Here is a 21,020-nt window from a genome sequence, read left to right as displayed (position 1 = left end):
CCTGGGGAAAAACTCAAGCCTCCTGAGAAGAACATCCTGCCCCATTGGTTGCTATTAAAGCAGAGATGGGATGTCTGTAGTAATCTTGTTCGTAGACTGCTTTAGCCTATGGGGGTAAATATACTGGCCTGATACTCCTTGCTAAATAATAATTGCTGACCAGGCCATTTTGAACCACTAACTATTGCCAGGGGTACACCTTTCTAAAACAAGGTATCAGGAAGTATCTGAATGGAAGTCCCCTAAATTCAGGTGCTTGGTGATCTGTACTAGATAATTTGCTGAAGGTTTTACAGCGTGCCTTCACAAAACGAGTCTTGATGGTAGAAATAGGCTCCTGGGCTAACATTAACCGTTATCAGACCAGTTTAAAATCAGATAGGTTGCAACCTTTAATATGAAACGAGGGGGGAAGATACTAAAATCAGCACACTTTTGAAGAGTAGTAGATTTTTTAAAATGTGACCTTTTATCCTTTTAGTTGCCTTTTTTAAAGTGCCCTTACAGCCAATCAAGGCACCAGAACAATTTCATAACCCACCAATAATTTGCAAAACTTTTTAGAGCACCGTCTGAGATTCAAAGGGTAAGAAATGTATTTTTCCTTGAACACTTTGTATTTCTATCTGAGCTTAAAATATAAATGTTTCGTGTTTTGATCCTGTCGCATAGAGAATACCTAACAAATCTAGTCGGGCATTGGTGACCACAGATTTTGTTCAGTACAGTACTTAGTCTAGAAAGCCCTGCCAAATTACCTCAACAATTACAGTTCAGGAACAGAGTGAAAACGGTTTGTGTTTTCGCAAACATTTTAAACCTCCATTTGGTGTAATGGTGTATGCTGTTGCCTTCTTTATTTTAAGGGTAATTGTCTTAAATTGCCATTCTAAGCATTTGATTTTTATTTTTAGCTGTGATTAATTGTATGTTGCCTTGGGAGCCTTTTAGGCATACAGGCAATGAATACATTTTTATAAACTTATTGTGGGGTGGCTAAGCTGGATCCCTGTAGGTTAGTTGACAGAACTACATTGGCCCAGTTGGATTTGGCAGCAAACAGACTTCAGACTGTGGGAACTTGTCAGTATTGGCATCACACTTGCTCCCTACTAAGAAACTGTGGAGAAATGATGGCTTAATTTCACGAGGGTGCCCATTGTTGAGCATACCCCTAGCAAACCAACTAGTTTGTGCCAACAGAGTTTCTTCTTTTTAGTGTTTTTTTCTTCTCCTTTTGCTAGTCTAGTCCTGCCTGGCCAGGGTTCCTTTAAGATGGGATTTTTCAAGCAAGCAACTTTTTACTACTTCCAGGATCAGGATCATTAACTAAGGCTACAAATGCTGCCAAGTGTGAGTGTTTTGATAACATTCTCTCTTTTTTGTTATATGGAGTTACCGTGGAAATGAACACAGAATGTAAAGCAATCCCTGGAAGTGAAAAGCTTTGCAGGGTTCCCTAAGAAGTATACCATCCCTCGTACCAGTGCTTAAAATGCTTGTTTACAAGAAGTCCACTCTGTACTAAATTAATCCTGATAGCAAACCCGCCCCCCCCCCCCCCCCAGCTTTGCTGCAAAAGACTAGTCCCCTGGTGGTGGTTCACACATGCAAATCCATTGCAAACACCCAGCAATTCATGAGATTGTGTGGACAAAGTTCAGTATGATTAACCAGGCTGTATGCCAAGAGACCTGTAGCCAGGTCAAATTGAACTAAGGGAATCAACTTTAAAATGAGGAACCTTTGTTGGCACAAACTAGTCAGTCCTCTAAGGATATGCTCAACAGGTTTCCAGGAACAGCTACAGGTTTTCTGCATGTTGACACTGAGATTTTCCTATGAGAGCCGCTTCATGTTAAAAAAAAAAGAGTGACCCAACCCTTTTTCATTTGGGGAAGTAAATAGAAACCCTAAGACAGAGAAACTCAAACTCTTGCCTCCCTGCCTTTCTCTCTCCTCCTCCCACCCCAACATACAATCTTTGGTTTGGTTTTGGTGTACACCATTTCTTTGCAATAATCATGATTTTACACTTTTATCTCATTGAGGGGGGAAGTAGGAGTAAGGAACAAAAACCCCAAGCAATTTTGGCTAAAGACTGATAGAGATCTCCACAGATTATGAAAAAGGTCCAAAAAACCAGGCTGTTAAAGTAGAACAGATTGGCAACACAGTCGTGCATGAAATATTTTTGCTAAACCAGTCAGGAGACAGGGATTTGTTTTCACTGAAGTGGAATAATGACCAGATAAAATGGTATATTAATTAAAGGCCAGCTATGTATTTCAACCCAGGGAAATTGAAATTAGAGAAAGTTTACAGGGGTATGAACATCAAAGATTAGCCTCAAAAAGCAAAGGAGAAACACCAACAAAACTGATCCCAGCAATAAGCCATTGTGCCACTGCTCCTGATTACAACAGGAGGTTTTAAAAAATCTTTTTAGCAGGGCAAAAATCCACACAACCAAATCTAGAGCATGTGCGGACTGGGCTTTCAGGGTTGCCATCCTCCAGGTGGGACCTGGCAATGTCCTGGAATTACTGTCCACAGAGATCAGTAGGCCTGGAGAAAATGGCCACTTTGGAGAGTGGATCCTGGCACTGTATCTTCCCGAGAGCCCTTCCTTCTCCAAACCTCACCCTCCAGCCTCAAATCTCCAGGAATTTTCCAACAGAGTTGGCAACCCTACTTTTCAACTGGTGCATATATTTTCCATTCCTTGAGCAGTTGCTCCCAGAGGCAGCTGTTCATAGCCACCCTATTGTGCAAAGAGATTACTTAAGATTTACAGTATTTCTGGAATACCGATTATTGGCAAATATATAAGAAGACGCAGATATGCACCTGGATAAGCCGTGCTAGTTTTTTAAAGCAGCATCATTTCTCCAAAGCGCACAACTGAAGATACCCCACCTGGCCTCTCCCTACCACCACCACACACTGCAGCAAGGTGTCAGTAAGCTGCACAAAGGCAAATCTTTATCCGAAGAAGTGAGCACTGACTAACGAAAGCTCATCCCCTGCCACAAATTTTGTTTGTTGTTTAAGGCGCTACTGGAATCTTACTCTTTTCCACTGCTCAAGGGAAACCCGGCGTGCACAAACAGAAAACGAAGGGGAAAAATTGTTCCTCGGCTAAAAACGCCCCCATTAGTCTGCCAGAGGAAAGAAATCTTCTGGGCCTGACAGGCAATCACATTATCGTAGCATCAAACACCGCCGCATTTACCCAGGCTGCAGCCCCAGAGGTGACGGGGAACGCCAAGCCAACCGTGCTGAGCAATAAACTACCGCTCGCGGGAGAGAAAGGCTGGGCCGGGCTGGGCCACTGGGCTGGGCAAGTCAAGGGCCCGCCCCTCGACGAGGCCCAATGGAAGGGCGGCGCTTGCCTTCCTCGTTTCCTTTCCCCCGCCAAAGGCGAGGGGAGGAGGCAAACGGCGAAGTTGTTGTCACCGCCCTTGCGCGTTGAGTTCGTGTGTTGGTGGCTTTCCCTTCGGAAGAATCCGGTCCCTAGAAGGAAAGCGAGTCTCCCTCCCACTGCTAGGCGCGGCTGCAGCTGGTCCCTTCAAGCAAAGGGCGGGAGAAGCAAAGGGCAGCGGCAGCGGCGGCGGCGCGGGGGAAGGCAGCCGCGAGGCGCCCGGGGCCATGGGCTGCGGGACGCTTCCTGCCTTCCCGCTGCTCCTCCCTTTGCTGCTGAGGGTCTGCGCGGAGAAGCTGGGTGAGTTGGAGTCGAAGTCGCCGCGGCCTGTTTAAACAGGGGACTGGGGAAGTTCGCTGCTTCGCCGGAGCTCCGCGTAGAGAGCTGGGCGGAGGGGGAGAGAGAGAGTGTCAGTGCCGTCCTCGAAAGAGCTACACCCTGCGGGGCACACTTTGAAGTTAATGAACTCTGCTTAGGATTTGCGCTCTGGGTGAGAGTGAACGAGGCGGTATAAATGTGCCTTCTGCGCGGCCGCCAGATGTTGTCGTTCCTTGTCCTTTCAGTCAGAAGCCACATACCCACTGATAGCACTTGTCAAAGTGCTTCACGTACACCATCTAGAAAACTTTACAAATATTTCTGTAAGTATCTTCGTATTACAGATGGGAGATTGGGACCGAAAGTGGCTTGCTTGAGATTTCCTAAAGAGCTCATGAGAGATCTGAACAGGGTACCTTCTCAGCCACTGTGGTACATCCGATCCCATATAGAGCATCCGTTCACACAAATGGCTTTCCCACTCACTGCACTGAAAATGCACGTCCTTGGTGCACATGGACCTGTCCCTTCCGTTGAAGTGAATGAAGAAGCATGTTTATGATAGCTGAGCAGTGGATTGAAGTAGTAAGTTTACTCCTTAAACAAAACTTTGTTGATCTTAAAGGTGCCATTGGACTCAAACTATGTTCTACTCCAGTTTTTATAGATACAATGCCACAGAATAGACACTTACTAGTGTTGAAATGAAAAACTACACAAATTGGAGATCTGACTAATTTTCCAAGTCTAATGTTACTTAGTACAAGAGCTTTACTCAAAAAGGTTTGACTCTTGTAGGAACTGGACCCTCAGTTCACAAAACTTAAAATTCTGACTAAAGCTTTATCTTGGAAATATCACTTGAGAACAGTGAAACTTAACATTTTTAATGATTTACTCCTTTCATTTCTATGTCTTGCATTTCAATTTTGCTTTGTAATTCCAGCTTGAAAAGTTATTATTTGGTAGCTCAAAGGAGTCTGGATTAGACAAGCAGTATATCATATAGTAGAAGTTATTATTAATGTTCTCTGCATATTAAATGCTTTGCTTGGAATTTCAGAATGTAATTTTTGCTTCTAAAGTTGGTATTCCTTGACATTTTCTTTCCCTTTTATTTTACACTTCTTAGGTGAACTTTGCTCTCTTCAGCTCATGACGGGAAAAGGGCATTTCCACTATCCATTGCACATTAAGGATAGGCTATGGATGGATGTTGGTTGCCAGATGCAAATGCCTAGTTGTTAAGAGATACCACGGAGGTGCAGTGATTGTTCTGAAACTGTTATGCTCCTGAAATAAGGAGCTTCTGTGTGTACTATAAATCTGTGATGTTTGGCAATCCTAGAGGGTAGGCAGTTTAAATATTCTTCCATTTATAAAGAAAAAGTGAACTGTAGAGCAGGAATTTCTTTCAGGAAAAAGAATGGCCAAATAATGCTTTTTCTATGCCAGTTTAAAGGCAATAGTGCTTTGATTGATTTCATTGCTTTACATAGATTGATCCAGTTAATCCATGCCTGGTTCATCCATGTGTCTGAGTAGTTAGAAGTTTAAAACAGTAAGGTAAAGGTTTCCCTTGCTCGAAAGCCAGTCGAATCTGACTCTAGGGATGTGGTGCTCATCTCCGTTTCCAAGCTGAAGAGCCAGCGCTGTCCAAAGACGTTTCTGTGGTCATGTGGCCGGCATGATTAGACGGCGAGGCACACGGAACGCTGTTAGCTTCCCACCAAAGTGGTACCTATTTATCTACTTGCAAATTCTTGCTTTCGAACTGCTAGGTTGGCAGGAACTGGGACCAGAGACGGGAGCTCACTCCGTCATGCGGCACTCGGGTCTCGAACTGCTGAACTACCGACCTTCCGGTCTGCAGTTCACGTCTTAACCACTTGAGCCACAGTAACTCATCTTTAAAGCACATATGTACAGATGCCTTAATTTTTTTTTTTTGAACTCTGGTAATTAGATCTCCTTAAAACAGAGTAAACAAAGAAAGAGAAGAAGAAATAAAAAGAAATTGATAAAGTACAGCTGGTTCTGTGTAATGTAGTGGTAAAGAACGGGACCTTAGGAAGTCCCACAGTTTAAAATTTAGCTCAACTCAAAATTACTTAGCAGACTAATACCTATGCCTCAGCACTGTCGTCCCCCCGCCACCCGTATTATGGGGTGCAGCAATGGTATTTCAAGGTTTATGGAGAGCCACATGTGCAATTATTAGCAACTAGAAGAGCCACATAAATATTGTATGCCTTGAGTACCACCCCGCTAGAAAATATTTCAATAACAATCACAAAATTTATACAAAAATGTGTACAAAAAATCATATAAATGCACAAGCCAGTTGAAAATGGTGTGACGATGGTCTCCGGAATGTTCTATCGTTTCGATACTATTCTTCTTCCAAAAGTAGATGAAAGCAGCGACTCTTGGTCTGTCATTTCAACAAGTAGGTATCCAAAATTTCATTAATATTCACCGATGTCTCATAACTTAGTTGCAAGAAATTCTCTGAAAGAATATTCCTAGGGCAAAGTGCTTTCAGAGAATTTCTTGCAACTAAGTTATGAGACATCGGTGAATATTAATGAAATTTTGGATACCTACTTGTTGAAATGACAGACCAAGAGTCGCTGCTTTCATCTACTTTTGGAAGAAGAATAGTATCGAAATGATAGAACATTCCGGAGACCATCGTCACACCATTTTCAATTGCCTTGTGCATTTATATGATTTTTTTGTACACATTTTTGTATAAATTTTGTGATTGTTATTGAAATATTTTCTAGTGTAATTACCTCACAGTTTCTTCTTTTTGCGGTCTGTTCTGTAACTATGACCATCATTTTTTAGCCTTGAGTACCACCCCAACATATATGTATAAGAGGTAACTATTAATAATGTGCATAGCTACAACATTTTAAATTACCAGATGAAGTCAGCTCCTGAACTCAGCTTTCTCCTCAGCACTGCTGGTGACGCCTGGTGTATCTGGATTGAGGGGATGTGTTATCCTCTCTGCCTTCCTGCTGTCTCTCCTCAGCATGAAGCACAAGAGGTTGGGCAAAAGAGAGTGAGATTGCGAAGGTGCCTGGAGGACGCCAGCTGGCTGTAGAGAAAGAGTAAAACCACCTCTACAGCTCCACCATGGCCAACTTGCTCTTTTCTACTGTGGCTGCTGCAATAGTGGTTTGTACACATTTCTGGGCAGCCAGCTTGCTCTCCTCCTGGCAGCTGCCTGGCTGCTGGGATTAGAGCACAGAAGCTGAGAGAAAAGGGGTGGTGGTGGTACTGGAGAGTGCAAGCCTTTTACTTCTGTCCCTGGAATGAGGTCCACAGCTCAGAGAGGCTCACAGCTTCCTGTCCTCCAGTCCTTCCAGCAGTGGCTGTTTTGAGATGGAACCCACATGCCAAACATGAGCCCTATGGGGCAATCAACTTGCTTACTTCTCCAGAACATGGGAAGGGTGCTATAATGAGGCAGAGCCACAGTTAGCATGTCAAAGAACCACATGTGGCTCCTGAGCCACAGTGCAAGTATCACTGCGCCGTGATATTTCTTAGCCTACCTTGCAAGAGTAATCTAAGTGTGGCTGTGATAATGCGGAGCTCTTGAATGCTCATGGTGATATGTAAATGGTACTTTTGTGACTCAAAGCCTCTGCAATTTTTTTTGTAATGTCTAGCCTGACTCTAGATGTGCTAGCAAATAAATGTGTCCAACATAAACTTATTGTTCATATCATGCTGCAGTAGAGTTTTCCATTGTAGAGTTGCTTGTATGCACACTAAAAAAAAGTTCCTATTATTCATTATTATCCTGTCTAGCATGCAATAGGATTGATTTGTAGAATTCTTAGAAAGAATTGGTGTAGGTGTTAATTTACTGTGACTAGCATCATATTCATCTTGTTTCATCCTAAGATTGTTTTGTTTCCTCTGTAGTTCTGAAGATGCATGTCTTCAGGGTACTTGGGGGTTATGAATGAGAAATTAATGCAAACTAGCCAAGATAATAACCCACAATGATACAACTAATCTTCAGATTTAAGAGATTTTAACAGAGATTCAATTGTGGCTGCTGTTGCAGTGAATTTGGACATGGGTGGATGGGATAAGGTTCTGTTAGTTCTTTTGCTTCAATAAGGTTTAATGCTTTTAAAAAATCAGCATAATAGTGCATTACTTTATGTTGTTATGGTTTGTAGTAAAACTACGTAACTGTGTTATTGCCTTCACTGTCGTTACCTGTCTTGGTATATCTGCACAATAATACATTATGTCAAGGTTTATTAGACTGATAGAGTAAGATGCAGAAAATCAATCGATTATATATTGAAGTATGCACACTACAAAGCAATGTTCCATTTGTGATTATGTTGGAATTTAAATTTTAATATTATAGCTCAGTTTTCTTTCATAATCCCACTGAAAAAAATTAGCACTGTACATGAGTGTTATTGTGTTTTTCTGCAGCTCCTGTTCTTCTCTAGGAGGCTTGTGCAAGACAGCATTGCTGATCATTATCCTGTTCCCTACTGTGATGTTTGTTCTATTATTTTGGTGTTGCTGTCTGCAACTTTGTGCAGTTGGAATTCCCATATTTCATTCTTCTGGCATATTGCCTTGTTGCAGCATGGGGAATGTGCTATAATTCAGGAAGCACAAAAATAAACTGTTTCTGTAAAGCATCCTGTTTTTATTTAATTTTCATTGGCATTAAAGGCCTCTGACACTATGGTATAGACATCAAAAAATGCAGATTTAACAAAAATGTAGACACTCAACCAAAAGCTAGTTTGGAATGTAGTATTTAAAAACTGATTTAAATCATAAATCCTTCAACCGTCTTTTCTGTTGCACCCAGTTACAAATCTGAAACTGTAGAAAATAGACATTTTCCCACAGTTCATACGCTTGGATCCAGCAGTGGGCAAGCAGAAACATAAATGGACTTAACGCAGTTCTGCTTGGGCAAGATCTTGTGCAACACCTAGCACCTGCCTCACTGCATATTATAGTGGCCAGGAATTGGTTGCACAAATGGAAATGCAAGTGGGAACACAATAATTTTGACTTAGTTCAAGCAATTACCATGGTCTTTTCCATGCATTTCTGCTTGCGCAAGAGCTCTAGCACGAAGTAGAAATGTTGTGCTTGATCCTGCCCATAATTTTGTTATAAATTCTACCCTGCTTTAATAATAATTTCTATTTTAACTGTTAGAAGATAAAAAGAGCCTGCTAGAGCCTGCAGACCAGTGGTCCATCTAGTGCAGCATATTGTTTCACACAACAACCAACCAGTTGTCCTGGAGGGTCAAACAAACAGGCCGTAGAAGCAAAACAACCCAGAGAAAACTTGTGATCAGATCTAATTTTAATCAGACTATTTCCTAAAGAAATAAAGACTCAATACTTACTGTTTAAATAACTGGTTTTAAATAATGTCAACTCTGGCATGAAATTCCCTTGAGGTTGTCATGTGTTATTTCAGAAAACGGAATGTCTGACTGTCTCAAGCAGTTCCTTTTAGCACAGTGCACCCAACAAGGAGACTTCAGTGCAAAATGTGTTTGGCCTCAATAAACTGCATTGTTTGTCTTTTGAAGTTTGTCTTTTGTTCCACTAGCTGAGGAAGCAAAGCAATATGCAGTGGCTTCTTTTCAAGTGTACTCTCTTTCTTGGTAGGGAGCATGTGTGCATGCACACAGTGGTGGCACGTACAGAAGAAGCTGGAAAAAACAAACAGGAGACTGCCATCTCTCCCCCCTCCCCCCCAATTTATCCTCTGGGATGTTTTTAGGAGAAATGTCTTTGTTATTTCTTTGGTTGTGTTTGTGCCATTGCTGAAGAGAAGGGAGCATGAAGTAATGTTTTCTTCAAAAGAGGGATTTTTCTTGTTGCATTAAACATGCATGGTTCAAATGGTTTCACTGGCAAGTGTAGCATGGCTGGATTGCTGTCGTGTTCTGCTGAGAATATGAACGGAGTATAACTCATTCTGGGCTTGCAAAGATGCGACTGAGAATGCTGAAGTTAGTCTCTGGAGCTCTGGGTTTAAACTCTATTCATGCCTGATTTTACTAAACTTGCACAGCATTACCTTACATGAACTGGCCTCAAGGCAAGTCTTTCAGACTTGGTTTGTTAATCCCATTTGAAAAATGACAATGATCTGCCTCACAGAGTAGCTGAGGGGATTAACGCAATAAAGAGAGTAACATACTTCGCACATTCTGAGTGCTCTAGAAATTAGTAATTATAAGTGCAGTTCAAGGACTTGGCTATCTTGCTCTGGTTTTTCTCTCAGCGTTTAGCGGTTGTATGTCTTGCTATGCTGCTCCTTGCATCATGCCAACCAAGGATTAAACTGATGTCTGTTTTCTGACTTTTAAATCCTTTTTCTTCCTGTGCCTTCCTTTCTTTGAAACATTACTGTTGTATTTTGGCTTTTCCAGACCCTGTTGACAGGTAGGATTGAAAACGTCCAACTTCTTCTGTTCCTCAAGTTTGAGTACACTTAGAATCCTTGGGCATCTGTTGAACTTGAGCTTCTGGAGGCAGAGATGTGTTTGAGTGCAGTGTGGAAGTTTAGGGAAGTACAGTTTTGTTCTTAAAGAAGAAGAATTTTCAAAAAAATATGTAAAATTACATTTTATATTTATTTATAAATTAAAATTATGAATCACCCAATCCCTGTGTTCACAGGGCTCTGGGCGATGTACAACAGTAAATAAAATACAATATAAAACATTCAGTGTAATCTTACAGTACAATTTTCTTTTCCTTGTCATTTGCCCACACCGTTCTCCTGCTGATAAATCCTTCAGCCATTTTTTCTTCTGTTGCACCCCATTCCTGATCTGACACTGTAAGTGGTGCTGTGATTTGGTGGAAGAACAGAAAAGTTCCAAAATATGGTCCTGAGGTTCATGGAAATTTTAGCTTTCAGTTTTAAAAACAAGAGAGGAGGAACTTGAATAGGGTTTGGGTTTTTTTTACAAAATGCCGAGCCAACCCCTAAATATTGCCCTTGTTAAAAAAACAAAAAATAAAGCTTTAGTTCAGTTTGTGAAATATTTGGGAATTCCTGCTCCTGTCACCATTAATATCCAAAGTCCTATGTAGTATAAATTGTGTCAGAATGTTTATGTGACAAAATTAGAGAAGCTTAAAAAAAAATCTTTGAGATACTTTTGCTATCCGAAGCAGTCTTTTATTTTTGCTGAAGTAATATGGATCTCATGGATCACTGCCTTGATGTGGTGAGGGGGCTGCGGGCTATGCCGTGGAGGGCCACCCAGGACGGACAGGCCACAGCAGAGAACTCAGACAAAACGTGATCCACTGGAGAAGGAAATGGCAACCCACTCCAGTATCTTTGCCAAGAAAACCCCATGGACAGGGCCGGCCCGAGGTGTTCCTGCGCCCTAGGCGAGCGCAGATGCCAACCTCCCGGTGGGGCCTGGAGACCTCCCAGCTGGCGTGCGGTGCCTCGGGGCAGAGCTCGGCTTTGCCACCCACTCCCTGGGTCTTGCCAGCGAAGCGCCTGCCGCACCTCCTCATCCTACACTGGGGCAGCGCTGTGGAGCCTGAGCTGACGGGGCACCCGGAGCAGAGGGAGGGCGGCGGAGGGGACGCCGGCGGCCAGCCCCATCCCGGTTCCGGAGTCTTACTTGCAGTGCCCAGCAGCAGCAGCACCACCATTGGGGCGAGCAGCAGTGGCAAGAGGTGGACGACCATCCTGTGTACCCCGCCGTCGCTGCTCCGGCCGCCCAGCCTGGTTGCCGCTGCCGCGCACAGCCAGGAGCACCTGCCTGCCCCCCTTTGCCCAGCCAGCACAATCTGGGGAAAGGCTGCTGCTGCTTGGGTGGCCTCTCCGAGGCAGAGTGGAGGCCTTGGAGGATGGACGGCGCTTCCTGGCAGTGTGACGCCGCCGCTGGCTGGCTTGAGGGGGCACCGTGGCGCCTGGCTCCATGGAGATGGCGCTCCTCTGGCTCCTAGTGCCGGGAGCATGCTGGGCTCCTGCGGGCCGCCCCTGCCTCTCCTTCCGTGCCCTAAGGGCCGGCCCGCGCTCTAGGCGAATGCCTAGTTTGCCTAGCGGGTGAGCCGGCCCTGCCCATGGACAGTAACAAAAGGCTAAAAGATATGACACTGGAAGATGAGCCCCTCAGGTTGGAAGGTGTCCTATATGCTACTGGGGAAGAGCAGAGGGCAGGTACAAGTAACCCCAGAAAGAATGAAGCAGTTGGGCCTAAGCCAAAAAGATGCTCAGCTGTGGATGTGTCTGATGGTGAAAGGAAAGTCCAATGCTGCAAAGAACAATACTGCATAGGAACCTGGAATGTAAGATTTATGAATCAAGGTAAGTTGGATGTGGTCAAAAATGAGATGGCAAGACTGAACATCGACATCTTGGGAATCAGTGAACTAAAGTGGACAGGAATGGGTGAATTTAACTCAGAAGACCTTTATATCTATTACTGTGGCCAAGAATCCTGTAGAAAAAATGGTGCAGCCTTTATAGTCAACAAGAGAGTGAAAAAGGCAGTAATAGGATACAATCTCAAAGACGACAGAATTATCTCGGTCCGAATCTAAGGCAAACTATTCAACATCACAGTAATCCAAGTCTATGCCCCAACCACTGATGCAGAAAAGGCTGAAGTAGACTGGTTCTGTGAAGACCTACAACACCTCCTAGAACTAACACCCAAAAAAGATGTCCACCATAGGGGACTGGAATGCTAAAGTAAGAAGTCAAAAGGTAACCGGAATAACGGACAAGTTTGGCCTTGGAGAACAAAATGAAGCAGGGCAAAGGCTAACAGAGTTTTGTCAGGAGAATACGCTGGTCATAGCAAACACCCTCTTCCAACACCCTAAGAGGCAATTCTACATATGGACAGCACCAGATGGACAGCACCGAAATCAGATTTATTATGTCATTTGCAGATGGAGAATCTCTATACAGTCAGTAAAATAAGACCTGGAGCTGACTGTGTTTCAGATCATGAGCTACTCATTGCAAAATTCAGGCTTAAACTGAAGAAAGTTGGGGAAACCACTAGGCCATTTAGGTTTGACCTAGATCCATCCCTGATGAATATACAGTGGAGGTGAAGAATATTTTTTTTGCCTGAACTATGGACGGAGGTTTGTGACATTGTATGGGAGACAGTAATCATCACCATCCCAAAGAAAAAGAAATGCAAGAAAGCAAAGTAGCTGTCTGATAAGACTTTACAAATAGCAGAGAAAAGAAGGAAAATGAAAGGCAAAGGTGAAAAGAAAAGATTTACCCAACTGAATGTAGATTTCCATAGAACAGCAAGGAGAGATAAGGAGGCTTTCCTTTGGTTTTTTAAAAATCTATTTATTGGGTTTTCAAAATGCCAAACATACATCACATGTAACCTACAAGACAATATAAATACAGATATACCCTAAAAGATATTATCTATATACACCAACATACACTTAACTCTTAAATATAGAAGATAAAGAGTCAAATCAGCACTTATGTATGCATTTCTATAACAGCTATCTTAATAAGTTTTAATATGCTTTTTATTCAAATTATATATAACAATTCTCTATAGACTTTAAACTCTCTGAGTAAGGTTCTCACAATTTCTACTCAATAGTTATAAGGCTACATAAATATTTATTTATTTATTTATCCTTCGACTTGATATACCGCCCTAACCCCCGTAGGGGTCTCTGGGCGGTTTACAATTCTTGGGTGCTAATCACCTATCTCAATCCTAACTATGGCCACACATTAGTACAAGGGGGGGGGGAGTTCCCTACCAGCACCCTGGTGAAGGCTTTTTTTTCCTCCCTGGCTCGGCTTCTTCTGGCTATATACGATGTCCGGTGCTCGGCAGACAGGCGGGTGTGTGTGGATCGCCGGCAATCGCCGGCGATATTTCTTGGCTATCATCTTTTAAATTATTAATCAAATATTATTAACAAATTCACTACAGAGGTTATTTTCTCTAGATGGAGCTTTCATAAGTTTCCATATTTTGACTGGGCAAAACTTATCCATTCTGTTATTTTTTCATATGCCAAAGATTCCCTATATCTATCTTCTATATTTGTCAAAATTTCCTTATAACAATACAGATATATTCATAATTCCATTTGGGAGTAATATCCACATAAACATACAAATATACATTTTCCTCCACTTCCTCAATTTTTGTTTTACTCCTAAAGAACCCCAGCTTTATAGAGCAACTTATAACAAACATTCTACCAACACCCTAACTTTAAATTATATTCCCTATTCCAGTCATTTCTATCTATCTTATTCCTGATTCTCACAACTTTCAAAACCATATTTTCTTATCTAATTCTTATTTCGATACCCTATTAACCCTAAAACTACCTTTTTCAACTTAAGCTTAAATCACTAACAATTACAGTGTCACTACCCTCTATTTTAAAAATTAATTCTTTCACCATTTGGCAAAAAACATAACATCCTCTCTAGCTATTTAATTCATATCACTAGCTTTCTATAGCCCTAATTAAACCCCATTCATTATTTTTCTTTCCACATTTAATTAAAGGCTTGTTTCTATAATTCTCATTTCTACCATGATACCTTACACCCACCATATATAAATAACTAAATAATTAAACACATAAACAAAATCATTGATATTGGGGTACAACAAAAGCCACAAATTCATTTTTCCAATATAGCAAAATTCTGCAGAACCAATTAACCTTCATATATCTTAATTTTTTTTCTATGGATCTGAAGTTTATTTTTTTGCCTCAGCGAGTCCACATGACTTTTCTCTTTATATATGTGAAATTTTGTTCCTGAGCTCTCTCTTCCATGTTCCCACGTAGCGATGTCCCAGGTTATATTTTCAGTCTTGCCTTTCCGCACACCTCGTCTTGATCTCTCTCTCTCTTTTAATTTTGCCTCAATGAGTCCACATGACTTTTCTCTTTATATATGTGGAGTTTTGTTTCTGAGTTCTCTCTTCCATGTTCCCACCTAACTATGTCCCAAGTTATGTTTTCAGTCTTGCCTTTCCACACACCTCGTCTTGATCTCTTTTTTTCTTTTTATTTCTCCCTTCCTTACTAGAAATTTTTTGTACCTCCTTTTTTTTGCTCTGTCTCTAAATAGGACAATCTCATCATCTTCATTTCCATTTCTATTGATGGTGCAGGTTGGGTATCCACAAACAACTCTTTATAGTAACAAGCCTGTTGTTCCATAACATTCTGGTTGTTCTGTACCAATTCCTCGTCATTTTTCTCCTCATTTTCCATGGCCTGTTGTATAAATTGTGAATTTCCAAGCACATTAGCACAAGCTTGCTCAATACCTCTCTGTATTCCATCTCTCAGCACCTTTAAAAATTGCTCCAGAGTGAGTTCACCTATTAGCATATTGTCATCAAGATCCTCCTCCTCAAACCCATCTGGAGATGCCATTTTAATGATATACTTACTTTCACTTTAAATAAGTCCACTTTCAATAGCCTCCTAATAAATCAAGCACAAATGTGAGACCTTAACAACAAAGTTTTTAGCCCTGGGGGGGGGGAGGGATCCACTACGATTCTTTCTCCCGTTCATTCTCTGGCTGCTAATTACTTCCATTTTGGGCTTAAGAGTTCAGGGTAACTTGAAAAGCGTCGTCTCAACAATTATAGTTAGAAATAAGCGTACTCACAAAACCATATCCAAATTCTTCTTCCTCTACGTTTTGTTGCTGTATCCAATATTGTAGAACTTTTAAATCCAAAAAGGTTAAAAGGTGGATGGTTGTGGCTTATGCAGAGCATGATGTTCATGTTTTACTCCATAGGACGCTCCCGCTTCAGGGCAGAAGCATTGTTCACTTCTTTGTCAATGTAGTTGGCTACAGCTTTGTATCATTTTGTCGTTGTTGTTGTTGTTTTAAAATTAGCTGTCTGCTTCCTAGCAATGGTAATGTTGCCACCAAGGGTAAAACACGCTAATTTATTCTAAGAGCAATGCCTACTGTTACCAAGAAGGCCTCCAATTTTAAAATTAAGAAATGGCACCACAGCTTCTGACCATTGGGACTATGGATGCCAGCGAAGAGAAACAAAAAGGATACACAGCTTGAGACCCTTTTCATGCTGAAAATATGCACTGGAGAACATTTGGTTCAGCCCTAACTGTTGGATCAACTTGTAGCATACTATGTAGTCGAGAGAGCAAGTGGTATGCAGAAAATGTTTACAGAACAGTGTTTCTAGGTGAGACAAGCTACATACTTGTGAGGGAAGGAAAACTTAAGGTCCATCCACACTTACTTGGAAGTAAGCCCTATTGCATTCAGTAAGACTGACTGCCAACTCTGAATGATCAGACTGTAAGTCTCTGAAGCAGAGTATATCCAATATTGCATGTATGTGTCCGCATGCACACATGTGTGATCATGGAATATGTGCATATTCTCCAGTGTACCACAACTGTTGTTTCTGTTGCTGTACAGCCTGATCATATCAAAGAGCACAGAACTCTAGTGACGAATAATTGGTAATGCTGAATAAGAGTATTGTGGGGAAGGGCGTTCCTCATGTAGAAACCTGTTTTACAGCACTGATCATAATTTTATTTGTCTCTGATTTGCCGGTTTCTTACTTCCAAAATTATCTTGCCTTTTTCGGGTGCAGAAAAACATAGTGTAGTATCCAGACAATCAACCATTGGTAATGTCTGTGCCTCCCCCCCCCCCCAAAATCTAAAAATGGAAATTCAATAATCATGGAAATTGCTACCACTCATAGATGTGGCTGTCCGTGTAAATATGTTCCAGGGAAGAACTTGGTACTTCTCCGTTCATGCATTAAAATTGTTCTCTGCTACTGGAGCAGAGAGTTCAGAGATGTTTTTGTGGCTGTTGAAGAATATAATGTCAGGGAACTGACTGCCCTTGTTTTGTTATAAGAAATGGTAAGAAACATCTGTCTCGTAAATGTTTCATGGTAGCTATTGCTCTTGTGATGTATGTATTAAGACTATTGAATGACAGATTGTGAAACTTGACCTTACAAAAGGTTAGAGTTCTCTGACCAGCGTAGAAAGCCATGCTTCATAAATGGGATTATGTATAAAACTAAGTTTAAACTAGCTAAGAAATCATGGAGAGCTTCAAAGGACCCTCATATTTATTAATAGACCTTACAAGATTCTGTGAGGGGGGGGGCATGGCTCAGTAGTAAATCTTCTTTTGTGTGTGCGTGCGTGTGCCTGGAGGTCATGGTTGGCTTCTGGCGACCCCTAATGGGGCTTGGGTGTTTCAAAGAGGTGGCCCTGGTATTCCTTGGAGGTCTCCTTCCAAGTACTTGCCAGGGTCGACCCTGCTTAGCTTCCAAGATCTGATGAGATCGGGCTTGTCTGAGCTATCCAGGTCAGGGCGGCCCAGTAGTAAATCTCGTGCCTGGGCATGTATAGGATCCTAGGTTCAATCACCAACATCTTCCACTAAGGATCCAGGTACCAAATGTTGGGTAAGACATTCTCCTGAAGCTGCAATGTAGATAGGTTAATGGTTCAATATGGCCATTGATACCATCAGTTTAGTAGATCAAAGCTTCAGTCTTCAGAAGACAATTTTCATGTTGCTGAATCTGTTGTGAAACATCTGTACATTGTAGAAGATACTTGGGCATGTTGAAGGGTGAACACTGGACTTCCGGTTGATGGCGGCATGAACACGGACTCACCTCCCGGACGCTCTGGGGGTGTTTCCGTGCTCCGGCGGAGGGGGCGAGCAGGCTCGTAGACCCCCCAGGAGCCCGGGGGAGGGCGCCTGGCCGAGGAGCTTGAAGGGGGTAGCCGCTTCCATGGCAGAATGCCATGGAATTGAGGCTCCCTCTCGCTCCGGTGGTCCATTCAGCTGAGAGACCGAATGGTAAAAGTGAAGCCGGCTGGGACAAGCTTGGGGGATCGAGCGCAAAAAACGATGAAGGAAAGGGGGTCGCAAGACCAGCTATGAACGTGAGTCAACCCAGAATCGAATTTTAAACAGAAAGATGCTCCCCTTCCAATGCGGCGAGAGTAAAGCGGGCGGGGGAGGGACGCCTCCCATGCGCACGAACTGAGAAGTGAAAAGGGAGGGGAGCGGGGGAAAGTGAAAACGTGATTGCCCAAAAGTACTCACCCATCGAGTGATACAGATAAGCATATATTCAGAGACTCTTTAACTTTTGCGAAAAGTAAACAAGCGGAGAAAAGGTGGCAGGGAAGAGGGACAAGTACAAAGAGAGACTGTTAAAAGCGAAACCAGAGTCCCCAAGACCGGAAACGACCAGTGAGACTACGAAGGCTATGACTGAAGTCATGCGCCCTCTGCTGGAACAGCTCAATGTGTTTAAAGAACAGATGATGGCAGTGACGGCAAATATCACAGCGCAGCAAAAACAGCTCTCAACTGTTACAATAAACATCACTGCCCAGCAAACACAAATAACGGACTTGATCCAAGTAATGAAGCAGGATGCAGAAAAAGTAAAGGAAATGGCAGTGACAACGCAGAAAGTGTGGAAGAAAGCGAAAAACTTGGAAATGAAAACTGATTCTTTGGAAGATCAGATGCTACAAGTCCAAATGGATAAAGCCAATATGGTCCTTCACTTCCAGGGAATGCCAGAAAATAGAGGGGAGAATCTTAAAGAACTTATGAGTGATTTACTTGCCCCAGTGACAGAGATAAAAGCGGATTTATTGCTCAACGACATGGATGTGGCCTATAGGTCATATTCAGGATTTATAAAGAAGAACAATCTGCCTGGGGAAATAGTGGTAAGATTCTCGAAGAGGCACGTCAGGGATGCTATCCTGAAAGCAGTTTCTGGGACCCCACTGAAGGTGGGGGAGAATGAGGTCAGAACACTAAAGGATATTCCATTTGAAGTGAGACAACGCAGGAAGAACTTGTGTGCTTCCTCCAAACAAACTCAATTGGATATAAATGGCTGTTTCCAGAAAGTGTAACATTCAAGATCAAGGACAAGAAAGACAAGATAGACTCTGTTCTTAAGGCTAAAGAGTTCCTAAATGAGCAGCTGGGAAGGTCAGAGGACGGGAAAAAAGAAGAGGACGATAGGTCCAGTGCTGAGCTGGAAACTGGTTCATCTGGTGAGGACTCGTTGTCGGAGAAAAGGGAAGCAGCCCCAAAAAGTCCCTACAAGTTACGGAAGAGAAAGAAAAAGAAGTAAAGGCTGAAGGACTCAGAATTGTGCCTTTGAGAACTCTGGTTCTAGGGGGAGGATGGGGGGGCACGGTATTGGGCAAGAAAATATGAAAGGGGAGGGTAAAAGGGCTAAAAGATTGACACGGTTCACTAGTAGTACAGCGATAAAAGACTCTGGATTTTGAAGAAAAAGTCATTTGGAAGATCCCCTATCTTGAGTTTTTAGTCAGTAGTGGGTTCTTTGCTTTCTCCCGTATATGTAGTCCCCTATCCCCTTTTTTCTGTTAGTTATTTGTAGTGTATAAAAAATCAATAAAAAACTCCCCTTCGGGGGAATAAAAAAAAAAGGGTGAACACTGCATGCAGAACACCAGTCAGGCCTATTGGGCTTCAGCATTGTCCTGTGTGAATGGAGTCCATAACCTAGAATATGTCCATGCTCTTCTGTGGCTGCAGTTAGTAGTAGACAATTATCCTTAGTTATCATGAAGCCAGTACTGATTAGAGTGGACTAGGACAAGAGAGACCTAAATTTGAATCTACATTCTGCCATGAAGCTCAAGGGGTAACCTTAAGTTAATCACTATCTCTTACCCTAACCTGCCTTACAAGGTAGCTATGTACGCAATTATGAGCTCTTTGGAGGAAGGTTGGATTAAAGATCAAATCATTGTAACCCTGATCAGCTTCCAAGGAAGCCTAAAATCTCCTTGAATTTCAGCTAATAATGATAATATTAAAGCTGGAGTGAATACTTTGTAAATCATGATTTTCTTGAAACATAAAAATGTGTGTGCCCTGACTACAGCTTCCCCTCCCAAATAACAAATTATTTGTTTGCTTGTTTTTGATTTTGTGCCCATTATTTTATGCCAGGTTGAGAGGAATGAGTCAAGGAACAGTACATATCGTGATGGGAAGGCAAAGAGGAAGCGATTAACAGAAAGAAGGGAGAGGAGTTCTATTTAAAACTGCCAGACAAAGAAGGCTTCCAATGTCTATCTTAAACAGCAGTCCAGACGTAGAGCGTTAAAACAGAGGGTGTTTATTTTAATTCATTGTCTATATTAAATAGTTTCCAAACCTTTATCTTGATGACACCTTCTGTCTTCCTTGAATGCTGGAAGTCCACTTGGAGTGAGCCAGGACAAGTGTTTCTACTCTTTTCTATAACATCTTGACTCTGTAATGAATTTTAGTAAATAGTTCATCATCCATCACTGTCAAGCCAGACACAAACAAAACCTTTTGTAGTCTTCAGGTGAGGATTGCCCAATATAAATGCGTAACACCAGTCACTAGAACAGAAATCGGAGGGGAGGAGGGTTTCCTAACATTCATCCACTTTGTTATTCATCTTCAGATGCTCCCTGCTCTGAGGAGGATTAAGCCACAGAGTCTCCCAAACAAAATCGTCATATTGCACTCTGAATATAGACCCTGATTCTAGTTGTGTTATGTTGGTATCGGTATATGGTTTCATACAGAAACATTGTGCTGTGGATCAGTTGAATCCACTTTACAGGACTTTTCATGTGAAGGTCTAACAATGACGTTAGATTAAGAACAAAATTTGGGAGGTCTAGGGGCCTTTTTAAGACCAACAAAGTTTTATTCAAGGCATAAGCTTTCGTGTGCACTCACACTTCTTCGGATACATAGAAATGGAAGTTACCAGTCCATACATATAGATAGAGGGTGATCAGCATTTCATTCTGTTGCTTCAGACCAACACGGCTACTCACCTTAATCTATTAGATGAAGAGTTGATTATACAGAAGGCAGAATCAAGGTGAAAAGCAGATGTCATCTGGTAAACTAATGTGATGCCACTCAGGTATTGCTGAACCTAGTCTTTATAATGTCAGTTTATTTTAGAGTGTTAAGTGAGATTAGAAACTCCAAAAGACATGAACAGATCCAGACTCTCTCTTCCCGTTTAAACAAATACCTCAGCTCAAGAGGCATGGGTGCGCAGTAACTTCCTTCAGAATATCCTGTACATTGTCCTGTTATGGTGCCAGACAGTTCATGCTGGTTCTGTAGAAATGATTGACATAGGAAGATGACAGTG

General features: G+C 42.2%; 1 protein-coding gene across 1 annotated transcript in view; it reads left to right on the top strand.

Annotated features, from left to right (window-relative positions):
• DCBLD1 (discoidin, CUB and LCCL domain containing 1) overlaps positions 1-21,020 on the top strand; it is an 87,862-nt gene that overhangs the window by 33,761 nt on the left and 33,081 nt on the right.

The sequence above is a fragment of the Gekko japonicus genome, unplaced genomic scaffold, assembly GCF_001447785.1.
Source record: "Gekko japonicus isolate JY-2015 unplaced genomic scaffold, Gekko_japonicus_V1.1 scaffold50, whole genome shotgun sequence".
Taxonomy (NCBI): domain Eukaryota; kingdom Metazoa; phylum Chordata; class Lepidosauria; order Squamata; family Gekkonidae; genus Gekko; species Gekko japonicus.
Note: the sequence above shows the minus strand (reverse complement) of the source record. Positions and strands in the feature narration are given on the sequence as shown.